Source organism: Stenella coeruleoalba, assembly GCF_951394435.1.
Source record: "Stenella coeruleoalba genome assembly, contig: scaffold_149, whole genome shotgun sequence".
Lineage (NCBI taxonomy): Eukaryota > Metazoa > Chordata > Mammalia > Artiodactyla > Delphinidae > Stenella > Stenella coeruleoalba.
Genome location: NW_027646121.1, coordinates 178742 through 197571, shown reverse-complemented (window position 1 = coordinate 197571; position 18830 = coordinate 178742). Strand labels below are relative to the sequence as shown.

At 43.7% G+C, this 18830-nt stretch overlaps 1 long non-coding RNA gene across 1 annotated transcript in view; it reads left to right on the top strand.

Moving 5' to 3' along the window:
• LOC307181313 overlaps positions 1-18556 on the top strand; it is a 262825-nt gene extending 244269 nt beyond the window's left edge. Inside the window, exon 3 of the long non-coding RNA XR_013826413.1 lies at positions 18476-18556. This is a non-coding gene — a long non-coding RNA (uncharacterized lncRNA). The remainder of the gene's footprint in view (positions 1-18475) is intronic.
• The last annotated feature ends 274 nt before the right edge of the window (positions 18557-18830 follow it).

Here is an 18830-nt window from a genome sequence, read left to right as displayed (position 1 = left end):
AAGGGCGTATGCGTTTTTTCCTGAATATATTCAGGAAAAAACGCATACGCCCTTTTTGGCCAAATGCATCATTGTGGACGTTCTGCCTCTTTTCCTATGCTTTCAATGCAATTCCAGTCTACCTCCTGAAATCGGTTTCCTGCAATTCTGCCCCGCTTTCAAGTCCTCTTGGCAGCCTTACTTCAGTCTATTTTTGGTCGATAGCTGTCATTTATAACTGTGCAGGTTTGTGAATTACAGTGCCCCTGAGCTCCTTTCTTCAACTTGCTTTCTTGTGAGCTGGCCGCAACACCACAGGATGGCTTCAGGCCCTAATCTAGTTCCGGCACGGCACGCTGAGCCTTTGGTTAATTCCTCTTCCTGGTGGGAAATGAGAGTTAAATTTGCCTGTCCAGACACCTCCAGCTAGTCTCTCATTGGTTCTCGCTATTCCTGTTCATCTTCCGCTGAAATTGCAAACTGGGCCCAACAGGAGGTTAAAGGGACTGACTCTCCAAGTGGGGAGAGTGTTAGTAAAGCATCTGGAATGTTGCACCCGAGTACCAGGGTACGAAAACTGAGACATATTTGAACAAGTCTCCCGATCGCATGGTTGATCATACTCTAGGTTCCACATGCATGTTTTAGCTGAAGGAAGAATACCTTAAACCTGGAGAGTTAAGACCCGTGTAACGGGTACCATGCAATATGACTTCAAAGGGTCTTCATTTGCTCACCGAACCTCTCCAATCCTATCACTGCTGCGTTTATGCCCCTGTACACATGCTTGATTCCCTTTCGGAGACATAGCAATCCATAGGTTTTAAGATACTTACTAGTCAGGTACATTCTTAGGCGTTTAATATGCGGTGTTGAGTCCATTTCGTTGAGCAAGGAGTAGTTCTAGTCTATTCCATATTTGACTTAAGGAACTTTATCTGTGCTCATTTCAATCTCTGGTTTTATGCAGCACCCCAACTCACCTTTACCCTTAAGCAAGCATAAGATGGTTTTCTAAATTTGAGACCCTGTTCTGTTCTGTAATTCAGTTCCTGTGTAGCCATTTTTACATTCCGTGTATTACTGATATCTTATGATGTTACTTTTTCTGTGTGACTTATTTCAGTTAGAATCATCATACCTGAATCCACTCATTGTGCTGCTAAGGGCCTGATGACACAGATTTCATTGCTGAGTGATATTGTTTGGTAGGTAAATACCACAACTTCTTTATCCATTTTTCACTTTCTGCGATGTTGAACTTGTACTGTAAACGAGGTTCTTGTGAACAGAGCCGTTTCAAACTTTTGGGTGGCTGTGTCTTTTTGATTTTAATTTCCCTAAGCTATAGGACCATAAGTGGAAGTGCCCGAGGTTCTGTTGCTTTGTTTTTTAGATGTTTCAGGAAACACCATACACTTCTCCCCAGTGGTTGTTGGCAATTTACATCCCGCCCATCAGCATAACAAGGCTCCCAGTTCTCCATGGCCTGTCCTGCCTTTCTGGATTTTACACTTTTTTCAGATGGCCCTTTTGACCGGGGGGAAGTGAGACTTCATTGTAGTGCAGATTTCCTTTGCAAGCTTGCTTGGTTGGCCAAAAAGGGCGTATGCGTTTTTTCCTGAATATATTCAGGAAAAAACGCATACGCCCTTTTTGGCCAAGTGCATCATTGTGGACGTTCTGCCTCTTTTCCTATGCTTTCAATGCAATTCCAGTCTACCTCCTGAAATCGGTTTCCTGCAATTCTGCCCCGCTTTCAAGTCCTCTTGGCAGCCTTACTTCAGTCTATTTTTAGACGATAGCTGTCATTTATAACTCTGCAGGTTTGTGAATTACAGTGCCCCTGAGCTCCTTTCTTCAACTCGCTTTCTTGTGAGCTGGCCGCAACACCGCAGGATGGCTTCAGGCCCTAATCTGGTTCCGGCACGGCACACTGAGCCTTTGGTTATTTCCTCTTCCTGGTGGGAAATGAGAGTTAAATTTGCCCGTCCAGACACCTCCAGCTAGCCTCTCATTGGTTCTCGCTATTCCTGTTCATCTTCCGCAGAAATTGCAAACTGGGCCAAACAGGAGGTTAAAGGTGCTGACTCTCCAAGTGGGGAGACTGTTAGTAAAGCGTCTGGAATGATGCACCCGAGTATCAGGGGAGGAAAACTGAGACATATTTGAACACGTCTCCAGTTGACATGGTTGATCATACTCTTGGTTCCACATGCATGTTTTAGCTGAAGGAAGAATACCTTAAACCTGGAGAGTTGAGACCCGTGTAATGGGTACCATGCAATGTGACTTCAAAGGGTCTTCATTTGCTCACCGAACCTCTCCAATCCTATCACTGCTGCGTTTATGCCCCTGTACACACGCTTGATTCTCTTTTGGAGACATAGCAATCCATAGGTTTTAAGATACTTACTAGTCAGGTACATTCTTAGGCGTTTAATATGGGGTTTTGAGTCCATTTCGTTGAGCAAGGAGTAGCTCTTGTCTATTCCATATTTGGCTTAAGGAACTTTATCTGTGCTCATTTCAATCTCTGGTTTTATGCAGCACCCCAACTCACCTTTCCCCTTAAGCAAGCATAAGTTGGTTTTCTAAATTTGAGACCCTGTTCTGTTCTGTATTTCAGTTCCTGTGTAGCCAAGTTTACATTCCGTGTATTAATGATATCTTATGATGTTTCTTTTTCTGTGTGACTTATTTCAGTTAGAATCATCATACCTGAATCCACTCATTGTGCTGCTAAGGGCCTGATGACACAGATTTCATTGCTGAGTGATATTGCTTTGTAAGTAAATACCACAACTTCTTTCTCCATTTTTCACTTTCTGCGATGTTGAACTTGTACTGTAAACGAGGTTCTTGTAAACGGAGCCGTTCCAAACTTTGGGGTGGCTGTGTCTTTTTGATTTTAATTTCCCTAAGCTATAGGACCATAAGTGGAAGTGCCCTAGGTTCTGTTGCTTTGTTTTTTAGATGTTTCAGGAAACACCATACACTTCTCCCGAGTGGTTGTTGGCAATTTACATCCCGCCCATCAGCATAACAAGGCTCCCAGTTCTCCATGGCCTGTCCTGCCTTTCTGGATTTTACACTTTTTTCAGATGGCCCTTTTGACCGGGGGGAAGTGAGACTTCATTGTAGTGCAGATTTCCTTTGCAAGCTTGCTTGGTTGGCCAAAAAGGGCGTATGCGTTTTTTCCTGAATATATTCAGGAAAAAACGCATACGCCCTTTTTGTCCAAGTGCATCATTGTGGACGTTCTGCCTCTTTTCCTATGCTTTCAATGCAATTCCAGTCTACCTCCTGAAATCGGTTTCCTGCAATTCTGCCCCGCTTTCAAGTCCTCTTGGCAGCCTTACTTCAGTCTATTTTTGGACGATAGCTGTCATTTATAACTCTGCAGGTTTGTGAATTACAGTGCCCCTGAGCTCCTTTCTTCAACTCGCTTTCTTGTGAGCTGGCCGCAATACCGCATGATGGCTTCAGGCCCTAATCTGGTTCCGGTACGGCACGCTGAGCCTTTGGTTATTTCCTCTTCCTGGTGGGAAATGAGAGTTAAATTTGCCCGTCCAGACACCTCCAGCTAGTCTCTCATTGGTTCTCGCTATTCCTGTTCATCTTCCGCAGAAATTGCAAACTGGGCCAAACAGGAGGTTAAAGGCGCTGACTCTCCAAGTGGGGAGAGTGTTAGTAAAGCGTCTGGAATGTTGCACCCGAGTACCAGGGGAGGAAAACTGAGACATATTTGAACACGTCTCCCGTTCACATGGTTGATCATACTTGGGTTCCACATGCATGTTTTAGCTGAAGGAAGAATACCTTAAACCTGGAGAGTTGAGACCCGTGTAATGGGTACCATGCAATATGACTTCAAAGGGTCTTCATTTGCTCACCGAACCTCTCCAATCCTATCACTGCTGCGTTTATGCCCCTGTACACATGCTTGATTCTCTTTCAGAGACATAGCAATCCATAGGTTTTACGATACTTACTAGTCAGGTACATTCTTAGGCGTTTAATATGCGGTGTTGAGTCCATTTCATTGAGCAAGGAGTAGCTCTTGTCTATTCCATATTTGGCCTAAGGAAGTTTATCTGTGCTCATTTCAATCTCTGGTTTTATGCAGCACCCCAACTCACCTTTACCCTTAAGCAAGCATAAGTTGGTTTTCTAAATTTGAGACCCTGTTCTGTTCTGTAATTCAGTTCCTGTGTAGCCAAGTTTACATTCCGTGTATTACTGATATCTTATGATGTTTCTTTTTCTGTGTGATTTATTTCAGTTAGAATCATCATACCTGAATCCACTCATTGTGCTGCTAAGGGCCTGATGACATAGATTACATTGCTGAGTGATATTGCTTTGTAAGTGAATACCACAACTTCTTTATCCATTTTTCACTTTCTGCGATCTTGAACTTGTACTGTAAACGAGGTTCTTGTAAACAGAGACGTTCCAAAGTTTGGGGTGGCTGTGTCTTTTTGATTTTAATTTCCCTAAGCTATAGGACCATAAGTGGAAGTGCCCTAGGCTCTGTTGCTTTGTTTTTTAGATGTTTCAGGAAACACCATACACTTCTCCGGAGTGTCTGTTGGCAATTTACATCCCGCCCATCAGCATAACAAGGCTCCCAGTTCTCAATGGCCTGTTGCCTTTCTGGATTTTACACTTTTTTCAGATGGCCCTTTTGACCGGGGGGAAGTGAGACTTCATTGTAGTGCAGATTTCCTTTGCAAGCTTGCTTGGTTGGCGAAAAAGGGCGTATGCGTTTTTTCCTGAATATATTCAGGAAAAAACGCATACGCCCTTTTTGGCCAAGTGCATCATTGTGGACGTTCTGCCTCTTTTCCTATGCTTTCAATGCAATTCCAGTCTACCTCCAGAAATCGGTTTCCTGCAATTCTGCCCCGCTTTCAAGTCCTCTTGGCAGCCTTACTTCAGTCTATTTTTGGACGATAGCTGTCATTTATAACTCTGCAGGTTTGTGAATTATAGTGCCCCTGAGCTCCTTTCTTCAACTCGCTTTCTTGTGACCTGGCCGCAACACCGCAGGATGGCTTCAGGCCCTAATCTGGTTCCGGCACGGCACGCTGAGCCTTTGGTTAATTCCTCTTCCTGGTGGGAAATGAGAGTTAAATTTGCCCGTCCAGACACCTCCAGCTAGTCTCTCATTGGTTCTCGCTATTCCTGTTCATCTTCCGCAGAAATTGCAAACTGGGCCAAACAGGAGGTTAAAGGCGCTGACTCTCCAAGTGGGGAGAGTGTTAGTAAAGCGTCTGGAATGTTGCACCCGAGTACCAGGGGAGGAAAACTGAGACATATTTGAACACGTCTCCCGATCACATGGTTGATCATACTCTGGGTTCCACATGCATGTTTTAGCTGAAGGAAGAATACCTAAAACCTGGGTAGTTGAAACCCGTGGAATGGGTACCATGCAATATGACTTCAAAGGGTCTTCATTTGCTCACCGAACCTCTCCAATCCTATCACTGCTGCGTTTATGCCCCTGTACACATGCTTGATTCTCTTTCAGAGACATAGCAATCCATAGGTTTTAAGATACTTACTAGTCAGGTACATTCTTAGGCGTTTAATATGCGGTGTGGAGTCCATTTGTGGAGCAAGGAGTAGCTCTTGTCTATTCCATATTTGGCTTAAGGAACTTTATCTGTGCTCATTTCAATCTCTGGTTTTATGCAGCAACCCAACTCACCTTTCCCCTTAAGCAAGCATAAGTTGGTTTTCTAAATTTGAGAACCTGTTCTGTTTTGGAATTCAGTTCCTGTGTAGCCAAGTTTACATTCCGTGTATTAGTGATATCTTATGATGTTTCTTTTTCTGTGTGACTTATTTCAGTTAGAATCATCGTACCTGAATCTACTCATTATGCTGCTACGGGCCTGATGACATAGATTTCATTGCTGAGTGATACTGCATTGTACGTAAGTACCACAAGTTCTTTATCCATTTTTCACTTTCTGCGATGTTGAACTTGTACTGTAAATGAGGTTCTTGTAAACAGAGCCGTTCCAAAATTTGGGGTGGCTGTGTCTTTTTGATTTTCATTTCCCTAAGCTATAGGACCATAAGTGGAAGTGCCCTAGGTTCTGTTGCTTTGTTTTTTAGATGTTTCAGGAAACACCATACACTTCTCCCGAGTGGTTGTTGGCAATTTACATCCCGCCCATCAGCATAACAAGGCTGCCAGTTCTCCATGGCCTGTCCTGCCTTTCTGGATTTTACACTTTTTTCAGATGGCCCTTTTGACCGGGGGGAAGTGAGACTTCATTGTAGTGCAGATTTCCTTTGCAAGCTTGCTTGGTTGGCCAAAAAGGGCGTATGCGTTTTTTCCTGAATATATTCAGGAAAAAACGCATACACCCTTTTTGGCCAAGTGCATCATTGTGGACGTTCTGCCTCTTTTCCTATGCTTTCAATGCAATTCCAGTCTACCTCCTGAAATCGGTTTCCTGCAATTCTGCCCCGCTTTCAAGTCCTCTTGGCAGCCTTACTTCAGTCTATTTTTGGACGATAGCTGTCATTTATAACTCTGCAGGTTTGTGAATTACAGTGTCCCTGAGCTCCTTTCTTCAACTCGCTTTCTTGTGACCTGGCCGCAACACTGCAGGATGGCTTCAGGCCCTAATCTGGTTCCGGCACGGCTTGCTGAGCCTTTGGTTATTTCCTCTTCCTGGTGGGAAATGAGAGTTAAATTTGCCTTTCCAGACACCTCCAGCTAGTCTCTCATTGGTTCTCGCTATTCCTGTTCATCTTCCGCAGAAATTGCAAACTTGGCCAAACAGGAGGTTAAAGGCGCTGACTCTCCAAGTGGGGAGAGTGTTAGTAAAGCGTCTGGAATGTTGCACCCGAGTACCAGGGGAGGAAAACTGAGACATATTTGAACACGTCTCCCATTCACATGATTGATCATACTTGGGTTCCACATGCATGTTTTAGCTGAAGGAAGAATACCTTAAACCTGGAGAGTTGAGACCCGTGGAATGGGTACCATGCAATATGATTTCAAAGGGTCTTCATTTGCTCACCGAACCTCTCCAATCCTATCACTGCTGCGTTTATGCCCCTGTACACATGCTTGATTCTCTTTCGGAGACATAGCAATCCATAGGTTTTAAGATACTTACTAGTCAGGTACATTCTTAGGTGTTTAATATGGGGTGTTGAGTCCATTTCGTTGAGCAAGGAGTAGCTCTTGTCTATTCCATATTTGACTTAAGGAACTTTATCTGTGCTCATTTCAATCTCTGGTTTTAAGCAGCACCCCAACTCACCTTTACCCTTAAGCAAGCATAAGTTGGTTTTCTAAATTTGAGACCCTGTTCTGTTCTGTATTTCAGTTCCTGTGTAGCCAAGTTTACATTCCGTGTATTACTGATATCTTATGATGTTTCTTTTTCTGTGTGACTTATTTCAGTTAGAATCATCATACCTGAATCCACTCATTGTGCTGCTAAGGGCCTGATGACACAGATTTCATTGCTGAGTGATATTGCTTTGTAAGTAAATACCACAAGTTCTTTATCCATTTTTCACTTTCTGCGATGTTGAACTTGTACTGTAAACGAGGTTCTTGTAAACAGAGCCGTTCCAAACTTTGGGGTGGCTGTGTCTTTTTGATTTTAATTTCCCTAAGCTATAGGACCATAAGTGGAAGTGCCCTAGGTTCTGTTGCTTTGTTTTTTAGATGTTTCAGGAAACACCATACACTTCTCCCGAGTGGTTGTTGGCAATTTACATCCCACCCATCAGCATAACAAGGCTCCCAGTTCTCCATGGCCTGACCTGCCTTTCTGGATTTTACACTTTTTTCAGATGGCCCTTTTGACCGGGGGGAAGTGAGACTTCATTGTAGTGCAGATTTCCTTTGCAAGCTTGCTTGGTTGGCCAAAATGGCGTATGCGTTTTTTCCTGAATATATTCAGGAAAAAATGCATACGCCCTTTTTGGCCAAGTGCATCATTGTGGACGTTCTGCCTCTTTTCCTATGCTTTCAATGCAATTCCAGTCTACCTCCTGAAATCGGTTTCCTGCAATTCTGCCCCGCTTTCAAGTCCTCTTGGCAGCCTTACTTCAGTCTATTTTTGGACGATAGCTGTCATTTATAACTCTGCAGGTTTGTGAATTACAGTGCCCCTGAGCTCCTTTCTTCAGCTCGCTTTCTTGTGAGCTGGCCGCAACACCGCAGGATGGCTTCAGGCCCTAATCTGGTTCCGGCCCGGCATGCTGAGCCTTTGGTTAATTCCTCTTCCTGGTGGGAAATGAGAGTTAAATTTGCCCGTCCAGACACCTCCAGCTAGCCTCTCATTGGTTCTCGCTATTCCTGTTCATCTTCCGCAGAAATTGCAAACTGGGCCAAACAGGAGGTTAAAGGGACTGACTCTCCAAGTGGGGAGAGTGTTAGTAAAGCGTCTGGAATGTTGCACCCGAGTACCAGGGGAGGAAAATTGAGACATATTTGAACACGTCTCCCGATCACATGGTTGATCATACTCTAGGTTCCACATGCATGTTTTAGCTGAAGGAAGAATACTTTAAACCTGGGTAGTTGAAACCCGTGGAATGGGTACCATGCAATATGACTTCAAAGGGTCTTCATTTGCTCACCGAACCTCTCCAATCCTATCACTGCTGCGTTTATGCCCCTGTGCACATGCTTGATTCTCTTTCGGAGACATAGCAATCCATAGGTTTTAAGATACTTACTAGTCAGGTACATTCTTAGGCGTTTAATATGGGGTGTTGAGTCCATTTCGTTGAGCAAGGAGTAGCTCTTGTCTATTCCATATTTGGCTTAAGGAACTTTATCTGTGCTCATTTCAATCTCTGGTTTTATGCAGCACCCCAACTCACCTTTACCCTTAAGCAAGCATAAGTTGGTTTTCTAAATTTGAGACCCTGTTCTGTTCTGTAATTCAGTTCCTGTGTAGCCAAATTTCCATTCCGTGTATTACTGATATCTTATGATGTTTCTTTTTCTGTGTGACTTATTTCAGTTAGAATCATCATACCTGAATCCACTCATTGTGATGCTAAGGGCCTGATGACATAGATTTCATTGCTGAGTGATATTGCTTTGTAAGTAAATACCACAACTTCTTTATCCATTTTTCACTTTCTGCGATGTTGAACTTGTACTGTAAACGAGGTTCTTGTAAACAGAGGCGTCCCAAACTTTGGGGTGGCTGTGTCTTTTTGATTTTAATTTCCCTAAGCTATAGGACCATAAGTGGCAGTGTCCTAGGCTCTGTTGCTTTGTTTTTTAGATGTTTCAGGAAACACCATACACTTCTCCCAAGTGTCTGTTGGCAATTTACATCCCGCCCATCAGCATAACAAGGCTCCCAGTTCTCCATGGCCTGTCCTGCCTTTCTGGATTTTACACTTTTTTCAGATGGCCCTTTTGACCGGGGGGAAGTGAGACTTCATTGTAGTGCAGATTTCCTTTGCAAGCTTGCTTGGTTGGCCAAAAAGGGCGTATGCGTTTTTTCCTGAATATATTCAGGAAAAAACGCATACGCCCTTTTTGGCCAAGTGCATCATTGTGGACGTTCTGCCTCTTTTCCTATGCTTTCAATGCAATTCCAGTCTACCTCCTGAAATCGGTTTCCTGCAATTCTGCCCCGCTTTCAAGTCCTCTTGGCAGCCTTACTTCAGTCTATTTTTGGACGATAGCTGTCATTTATAACTCTGCAGGTTTGTGAATTACAGTGCCCCTGAGCTCCTTTCTTCAACTCGCTTTCTTTTGAGCTGGCCGCAACACCGCAGGATGGCTTCAGGCCCTAATCTGGTTCTGGCCCGGCATGCTGAGCCTTTGGTTAATTCCTCTTCCTGGTGGGAAATGAGAGTTAAATTTGCCCGTCCAGACACCTCCAGCTAGCCTCTCATTGGTTCTCGCTATTCCTGTTCATCTTCCGCAGAAATTACAAACTGGGCCAAACAGGAGGTTAAAGGGACTGACTCTCCAAGTGGGGAGAGTGTTAGTAAAGCGTCTGGAATGTTGCACCCAAGTACCAGGGAAGGAAAACTGAGACATATTTGAACACGTCTCCCGATCACATGGTTGATCATACTCTAGGTTCCACATGCATGTTTTAGCTGAAGGAAGAATACCTTAAACCTGGGTAGTTGAAACCCGTGGAATGGGTACCATGCAATATGACTTCAAAGGGTCTTCATTTGCTCACCGAACCTCTCCAATCCTATCACTGCTGCATTTATGCCCCTGTACACATGCTTGATTCTCTTTTGGAGACATAGCAATCCATAGGTTTTAAGATACTTACTAGTCAGGTACATTCTTAGGCGTTTAATATGGGGTGTTGAGTCCATTTCGTTGAGCAAGGAGTAGCTCTTGTCTATTCCATATTTGGCTTAAGGAACTTTATCTGTGCTCATTTCAATCTCTGGTTTTATGCAGCACCCCAACTCACCTTTACCCTTAAGCAAGAATAAGTTGTTTTTCTAAATTTGAGACCCTGTTCTGTTCTGTAATTCAGTTCCTGTGTAGCCAAGTTTACATTCCGTGTATTACTGATATCTTATGATGTTTCTTTTTCTGTGTGACTTATTTCAGTTAGAATCATCATACCTGAATCCACTCATTGTGCTGCTAAGGGCCTGATGACACAGATTTCATTGCTGAGTGATATTGCTTTGTAAGTAAATACCACATCTTCTTTATCCATTTTTCACTTTCTGTGATGTTGAACTTGTAGTGTAAACGAGGTTCTTGTAAACAGAGCCGTTCCAAACTTTGGGGAGGCTGTGTATTTTTGATTTTAATTTCCCTAAGCTATAGGACCATAAGTGGAAGTGCCCTAGGTTCTGTTGCTTTGTTTTTTACATTTTTCAGGAAACACCATACACTTCTCCCGAGTGGTTGTTGGCAATTTACATCCCGCCCATCAGCATAGCAAGGCTCCCAGTTCTCCATGGCCTGTCTTGTCTTTCTGGATTTTACACTTATTTCAGATGGCCCTTTTGACCGGGGGGAAGTGAGACTTCATTGTAGTGCAGATTTCCTTTGCAAGCTTGCTTGGTTGGCCAAAAAGGGCGTATGCGTTTTTTCCTGAATATATTCAGGAAAAAACGCATACGCCCTTTTTGGCCAAGTGCATCATTGTGGACGTTCTGCCTCTTTTCCTATGCTTTCAATGCAATTCCAGTCTACCTCCTGAAATCGGTTTCCTGCAATTCTGCCCCGCTTTCAAGTCCTCTTGGCAGCCTTACTTCAGTCTATTTTTGGACGATAGCTGTCATTTATAAGTCTGCAGGTTTGTGAATTACAGTGCCCCTGAGCTCCTTTCTTCAACTCGCTTTCTTGTGACCTGGCGCAACACCGCAGGATGGCTTCAGGCCATAATCTGGTTCTGGCACGGCACGCTGAGCCTTTGGTTAATTCCTCTTCCTGGTGAGAAATGAGAGTTAAATTTAACCGTCCAGACACCTCCAGCTAGTCTCTCATTGGTTCTCGCTATTCCTGTTCATCTTCCGCAGAAATTGCAAACTGGGCCAAACAGGAGGTTAAAGGGACTGACTCTCCAACTCGGGAGAGTGTTAGTAAAGCGTCTGGAATGTTGCACCCGAGTACCAGGGGAGGAAAACTGAGACATATTTGAACACGTCTCCCGATCACATGGTTGATCATACTCTAGGATCCACATGCATGTTTTAGCTGAAGGAAGAATACCTTAAACCTGGAGAGTTGAGACCCTTGTAATGCGTACCATGCAATATCACTTCAAAGGGTCTTCATTTGCTCACCGAACCTCTCCAATCCTATCACTGCTGCGTTTATGCCCCTGTACACATGCTTGATTCTCTTTTGGAGACATAGCAATCCATAGGTTTTCCGATACTTACTAGTCAGGTACATTCTTAGGCGTTTAATATGCGGTGTTGAGTCCATTTCTTTGAGCAAGGAGTAGCTCTTGTCTATTCCATATTTGACTTAAGGAACTTTATCTGTGCTCATTTCAATCTCTGGTTTTATGCAGCACCCCAACTCACCTTTACCCTTAAGCAAGCATAAGTTGGTTTTCTAAATTTGAGACCCTGTTCTGTTCTGTAATTCAGTTCCTGTGTAGCCAAGTTTACATTCCGTGTATTAATGATATCTTATGATGTTTCTTTTCTGTGTGACTTATTTCAGTTAGAATCATCATACCTGAATCCACTCATTGTGCTGCTACGGGCCTGATGACACAGATTTCATTGCTGAGTGATATTGCTTTGTAAGTAAATACCACAACTTCTTTATCCATTTTTCACTTTCTGCGATGTTGAACTTGTACTGTAAACGAGGTTCTTGTAAACAGAGCCGTTCGAAAGTTTGGGGTGGCTGTGTCTTTTTGATTTTAATTTCCCTAAGCTATAGGACCATAAGTGGCAGTGCCCTAGGCTCTGTTGCTTTGTTTTTTAGATGTTTCAGGAAACACCATACACTTCTCCCGAGTGTCTGTTGGCAATTTACATCCCGCCCATCAGCATAACAAGGCTCCCAGTTCTCCATGGCCTGTCCTGCCTTTCTGGATTTTACACTTTTTTCAGATGGCCCTTTTGACCGGGGGGAAGTGAGACTTCATTGTAGTGCAGATTTCCTTTGCAAGCTTGCTTGGTTGGCCAAAAAGGGCGTATGCGTTTTTTCCTGAATATATTCAGGAAAAAACGCATACGCCCTTTTTGGCCAAGTGCATCATTGTGGACGTTCTGCCTCTTTTCCTATGCTTTCAATGCAATTCCAGTCTACCTCCTGAAATCGGTTTCCTGCAATTCTGCCCCGCTTTCAAGTCCTCTTGGCAGCCTTACTTCAGTCTATTTTTGGACGATAGCTGTCATTTATAACTCTGCAGGTTTGTGAATTACAGTGCCCCTGAGCTCCTTTCTTCAACTCGCTTTCTTGTGACCTGGCCGCAACAGCGCAGGATGGCTTCAGGCCCTAATCTGGTTCCGGCACGGCACGCTGAGCCTTTGGTTAATTCCTCTTCCTGGTGGGAAATGAGAGTTAAATTTGCCCGTCCAGACACCTCCAGCTAGTCTCTCATTGGTTCTCGCTATTCCTGTTCATCTTCCGCAGAAATTGCAAACTGGGCCAAACAGGAGGTTAAAGGGACTGACTCTCCAAGTCGGAAGAGTGTTAGTAAAGCGTCTGGAATGTTGCACCCGAGTACCAGGGGAGGAAAACTGAGACATATTTGAACACGTCTCCCATTCACATGGTTGATCATACTCTGGGTTCCACATGCATGTTTTAGCTGAAGGAAGAATACCTTAAACCTGGAGAGTTGAGACCCGTGGAATGGGTACCATGCAATATGACTTCAAAGGGTCTTCATTTGCTCACCGAACCTCTCCAATCCTATCACTGCTGCGTTTATTCCCCTGTACACACGCTTGATTCTCTTTTGGAGACATAGCAATCCATAGGTTTTAAGATACTTACTAGTCAGGTACATTCTTAGGCGTTTAATATGGGGTGTTGAGTCCATTTCGTTGAGCAAGGAGTAGCTCTTGTCTATTCCATATTTGGCTTAAGGAACTTTATCTGTGCTCATTTCAATCTCTGGTTTTATGCAGCACCCCAACTCACCTTTCCCCTTAAGCAAGCATAAGTTGGTTTTCTAAATTTGAGACCCTGTTCTGTTCTGTAATTCAGTTCCTGTGTAGCCAAGTTTACATTCCGTGTATTACTGATATCTTATGATGTTTCTTTTTCTGTGTGACTTATTTCAGTTAGAATCATCATACCTGAATCCACTCATTGTGATACTAAGGGCCTGATGACATAGATTTCATTGCTGAGTGATATTGCTTTGTAAGTAAATACCACAACTTCTTTATCCATTTTTCACTTTCTGCGATGTTGAACTTGTACTGTAAACGAGGTTCTTGTAAACAGAGCCGTTCCAAACTTTGGGGTGGCTGTGTCTTTTTGATTTTAATTTCCCTAAGCTATAGGACCATAAGTGGAAGTGCCCTAGGTTCTGTTGCTTTGTTTTTTAGATGTTTCAGGAAACACCATACACTTCTCCCGAGTGGTTGTTGGCAATTTACATCCCGCCCATCAGCATAACAAGGCTCCCAGTTCTCCATGGCCTGTCCTGCCTTTCTGGATTTTACACTTTTTTCAGATGGCCCTTTTGACCGGGGGGAAGTGAGACTTCATTGTAGTGCAGATTTCCTTTGCAAGCTTGCTTGGTTGGCCAAAAAGGGCGTATGCGTTTTTTCCTGAATATATTCAGGAAAAAACGCATACGCCCTTTTTGGCCAAGTGCATCATTGTGGACGTTCTGCCTCTTTTCCTATGCTTTCAATGCAATTCCAGTCTACCTCCTGAAATCGGTTTCCTGCAATTCTGCCCCGCTTTCAAGTCCTCTTGGCAGCCTTACTTCAGTCTATTTTTGGACGATAGCTGTCATTTATAACTCTGCAGGTTTGTGAATTACAGTGCCCCTGAGCTCCTTTCTTCAACTCGCTTTCTTGTGACCTGGCCGCAACACCGCAGGATGGCTTCAGGCCCTAATCTGGTTCCGGCCCGGCATGCTGAGCCTTTGGTTAATTCCTCTTCCTGGTGGGAAATGAGAGTTAAATTTGCCCTTCCAGACACCTCCAGCTAGCCTCTCATTGGTTCTCGCTATTCCTGTTCATCTTCCGCAGAAATTGCAAACTGGGCCAAACAGGAGGTTAAAGGGACTGACTCTCCAAGTCGGGAGAGTGTTAGTAAAGCGTCTGGAATGTTGCACCCGAGTACCAGGGGAGGAAAACTGAGACATATTTGAACACGTCTCCCGATCATATGGTTGATCATACTCTGGGTTCCACATGCATGTTTTAGCTGAAGGAAGAATACCTTAAACCTGGAGAGTTGAGACCCGTGTAATGGGTACCATGCAATATGACTTCAAAGGGTCTTCATTTGCTCACCGAACCTCTCCAATCCTATCACTGCTGCGTTTATTCCCCTGTACACACGCTTGATTCTCTTTTGGAGACATAGCAATCCATAGGTTTTAAGATACTTACTAGTCAGGTACATTCTTAGGGGTTTAATATGGGGTTTTGAGTCCATTTCGTTGAGCAAGGAGTAGCTCTTGTCTATTCCATATTTGGCTTAAGGAACTTTATCTGTGCTCATTTCAATCTCTGGTTTTATGCAGCACCCCAACTCACCTTTCCCCTTAAGCAAGCATAAGTTGGTTTTCTAAATTTGAGTCCCTGTTCTGTTCTGTAATTCAGTTCCTGTGTAGCCAAGTTTACATTCCGTGTACTACTGATATCTTATGATGTTTCTTTTTCTGTGTGACTTACTTCAGTTAGAATCATCATACCTGAATCCACTCATTGTGCTGCTAAGGGCCTGATGACACAGATTTCATTGCTGAGTGATATTGCTTTGTAAGTAAATACCACAAATTCTTTATCCATTGTTCACTTTCTGCGATGTTGATCTTGTACTGTAAAGGAGGTTCTTGTAAACAGAGCCGTTCCAAACTTTGGGGTGGCTGTGTCTTTTTGATTTTAATTTCCCTAAGCTATAGGACCATAAGTGGAAGTGCCCTAGGCTCTGTTGCTTTGTTTTTTAGATGTTTCAGGAAACACCATACACTTCTCCCAAGTGTCTGTTGGCAATTTACATCCCGCCCATCAGCATAACAAGGCTCCCAGTTCTCAATGGCCTGTTGCCTTTCTGGATTTTACACTTTTTTCAGATGGCCCTTTTGACCGGGGGGAAGTGAGACTTCATTGTAGTGCAGATTTCCTTTGCAAGCTTGCTTGGTTGGCCAAAAAGGGCGTATGCGTTTTTTCCTGAATATATTCAGGAAAAAACGCATACGCCCTTTTTGGCCAAGTGCATCATTGTGGACGTTCTGCCTCTTTTCCTATGCTTTCAATGCAATTCCAGTCTACCTCCTGAAATCGGTTTCCTGCAATTCTGCCCCGCTTTCAAGTCCTCTTGGCAGCCTTACTTCAGTCTATTTTTGGACGATAGCTGTCATTTATAACTCTGCAGGTTTGTGAATTACAGTGCCCCTGAGCTCCTTTCTTCAACTCGCTTTCTTTTGAGCTGGCCGCAACACCGCAGGATGGCTTCAGGCCCTAACCTGGTTCCGGTACGGCACGCTGAGCCTTTGGTTATTTCCTCTTCCTGGTGGGAAATGAGAGTTAAATTTGCCCGTCCAGACACCTCCAGCTAGTCTCTCATTGGTTCTCGCTATTCCTGTTCATCTTCCGCAGAAATTGCAAACTGGGCCAAACAGGAGGTTAAAGGCGCTGACTCTCCAAGTCGGGAGAGTGTTAGTAAAGCGTCTGGAATGTTGCACCCGAGTACCAGGGGAGGAAAACTGAGACATATTTGAACACGTCTCCCATTCACATGGTTGATCATACTTGGGTTCCACATGCATGTTTTAGCTGAAGGAAGAATACCTTAAACCTGGAGAGTTCAGACCCGTGTAATGGGTACCATGCAATATGACTTCAAAGGGTCTTCATTTGCTCACCGAACCTCTCCAATCCTATCAGTGTTGCGTTTATGCCCCTGTACACACGCTTGATTCTCTTTTGGAAACATAGCAATCCATAGGTTTTAAGATACTTACTAGTCAGGTACATTCTTAGGCATTTAATATGGGGTGTTGAGTCCATTTCGTTGAGCAAGGAGTAGCTCTTGTCTATTCCATATTTGGCTTAAGGAACTTTATCTGTGCTCATTTCAATCTCTGCTTTTATGCAGCACCCCAACTCACCTTTCCGCTTAAGCAAGCATAAGTTGGTTTTCTAAATTTGAGACCCTGTTCTGTTCTGTAATTCAGTTCCTGTGTAGCCAAGTTTACATTCCGTGTATTACTGATATCTTATGATGTTTCTTTTCTGTGTGACTTATTTCAGTTAGAATCATCATACCTGAATCCACTCATTGTGCTGCTACGGGCCTGATGACACAGATTTCATTGCTGAGTGATATTGCTTTGTAAGTAAATACCACAACTTCTTTATCCATTTTTCACTTTCTGCGATGTTGAACTTGTACTGTAAACGAGGTTCTTGTAAACAGAGCCGTTCCAAACTTTGGGGTGGCTGTGTCTTTTTGATTTTAATTTCCCTAAGCTATAGGACCATAAGTGGCAGTGCCCTAGGCTCTGTTGCTTTGTTTTTTAGATGTTTCAGGAAACACCATACACTTCTCCCGAGTGTCTGTTGGCAATTTACATCCCGCCCATCAGCATAACAAGGCTCCCAGTTCTCCATGGCCTGTCCTGCCTTTCTGGATTTTACACTTTTTTCAGATGGCCCTTTTGACCGGGGGGAAGTGAGACTTCATTGTAGTGCAGATTTCCTTTGCAAGCTTGCTTGGTTGGCCAAAAAGGGCGTATGCGTTTTTTCCTGAATATATTCAGGAAAAAACGCATACGCCCTTTTTGGCCAAGTGCATCATTGTGGACGTTCTGCCTCTTTTCCTATGCTTTCAATGCAATTCCAGTCTACCTCCTGAAATCGGTTTCCTGCAATTCTGCCCCGCTTTCAAGTCCTCTTGGCAGCCTTACTTCAGTCTATTTTTGGACGATAGCTGTCATTTATAACTCTGCAGGTTTGTGAATTACAGTGCCCCTGAGCTCCTGTCTTCAACTCGCTTTCTTTTGAGCTGGCCGCAACACCGCAGGATGGCTTCAGGCCCTAATCTGGTTCCGGTACGGCACGCTGAGCCTTTGGTTATTTCCTCTTCCTGGTGGGAAATGAGAGTTAAATTTGCCCGTCCAGACACCTCCAGCTAGTCTCTCATTGGTTCTCGCTATTCCTGTTCATCTTCCGCAGAAATTGCAAACTGGGCCAAACAGGAGGTTAAAGGCGCTGACTCTCCAAGTCGGGAGAGTGTTAGTAAAGCGTCTGGAATGTTGCACCCGAGTACCAGGGGAGGAAAACTGAGACATATTTGAACACGTCTCCCGTTCACATGGTTGATCATACTTGGGTTCCACATGCATGTTTTAGCTGAAGGAAGAATACCTTAAACCTGGAGAGTTCAGACCCGTGTAATGGGTACCATGCAATATGACTTCAAAGGGTCTTCATTTGCTCACCGAACCTCTCCAATCCTATCACTGCTGCGTTTATGCCCCTGTACACACGCTTGATTCTCTTTTGGAAACATAGCAATCCATAGGTTTTAAGATACTTACTAGTCAGGTACATTCTTAGGCGTTTAATATGGGGTGTTGAGTCCATTTCGTTGAGCAAGGAGTAGCTCTTGTCTATTCCATATTTGGCTTAAGGAACTTTATCTGTGCTCATTTCAATCTCTGCTTTTATGCAGCACCCCAACTCACCTTTCCCCTTAAGCAAGCATAAGTTGGTTTTCTAAATTTGAGACCCTGTTCTGTTCTGTAATTCAGTTCCTGTGTAGCCAAGTTTACATTCCGTGTATTACTGATATCTTATGATGTTTCTTTTCTGTGTGACTTATTTCAGTTAGAATCATCATACCTGAATCCACTCATTGTGCTGCTAAGGGCCTGATGACACAGATTTCATTGCTGAGCGATATTGCTTTGTAAGTAAATACCACAACTTCTTTATCCATTTTTCACTTTCTGCGATGTTGAACTTGTACTGTAAACGAGGTTCTTGTAAACAGAGCCGTTCCAAACATTGGGGTGGCTGTGTCTTTTTGATTTTAATTTCCCTAAGCTATAGGACCATAAGTGGCAGTGCCCTAGGCTCTGTTGCTTTGTTTTTTAGATGTTTCAGGAAACACCATACACTTCTCCCGAGTGTCTGTTGGCAATTTACATCCCGCCCATCAGCATAACAAGGCTCCCAGTTCTCCA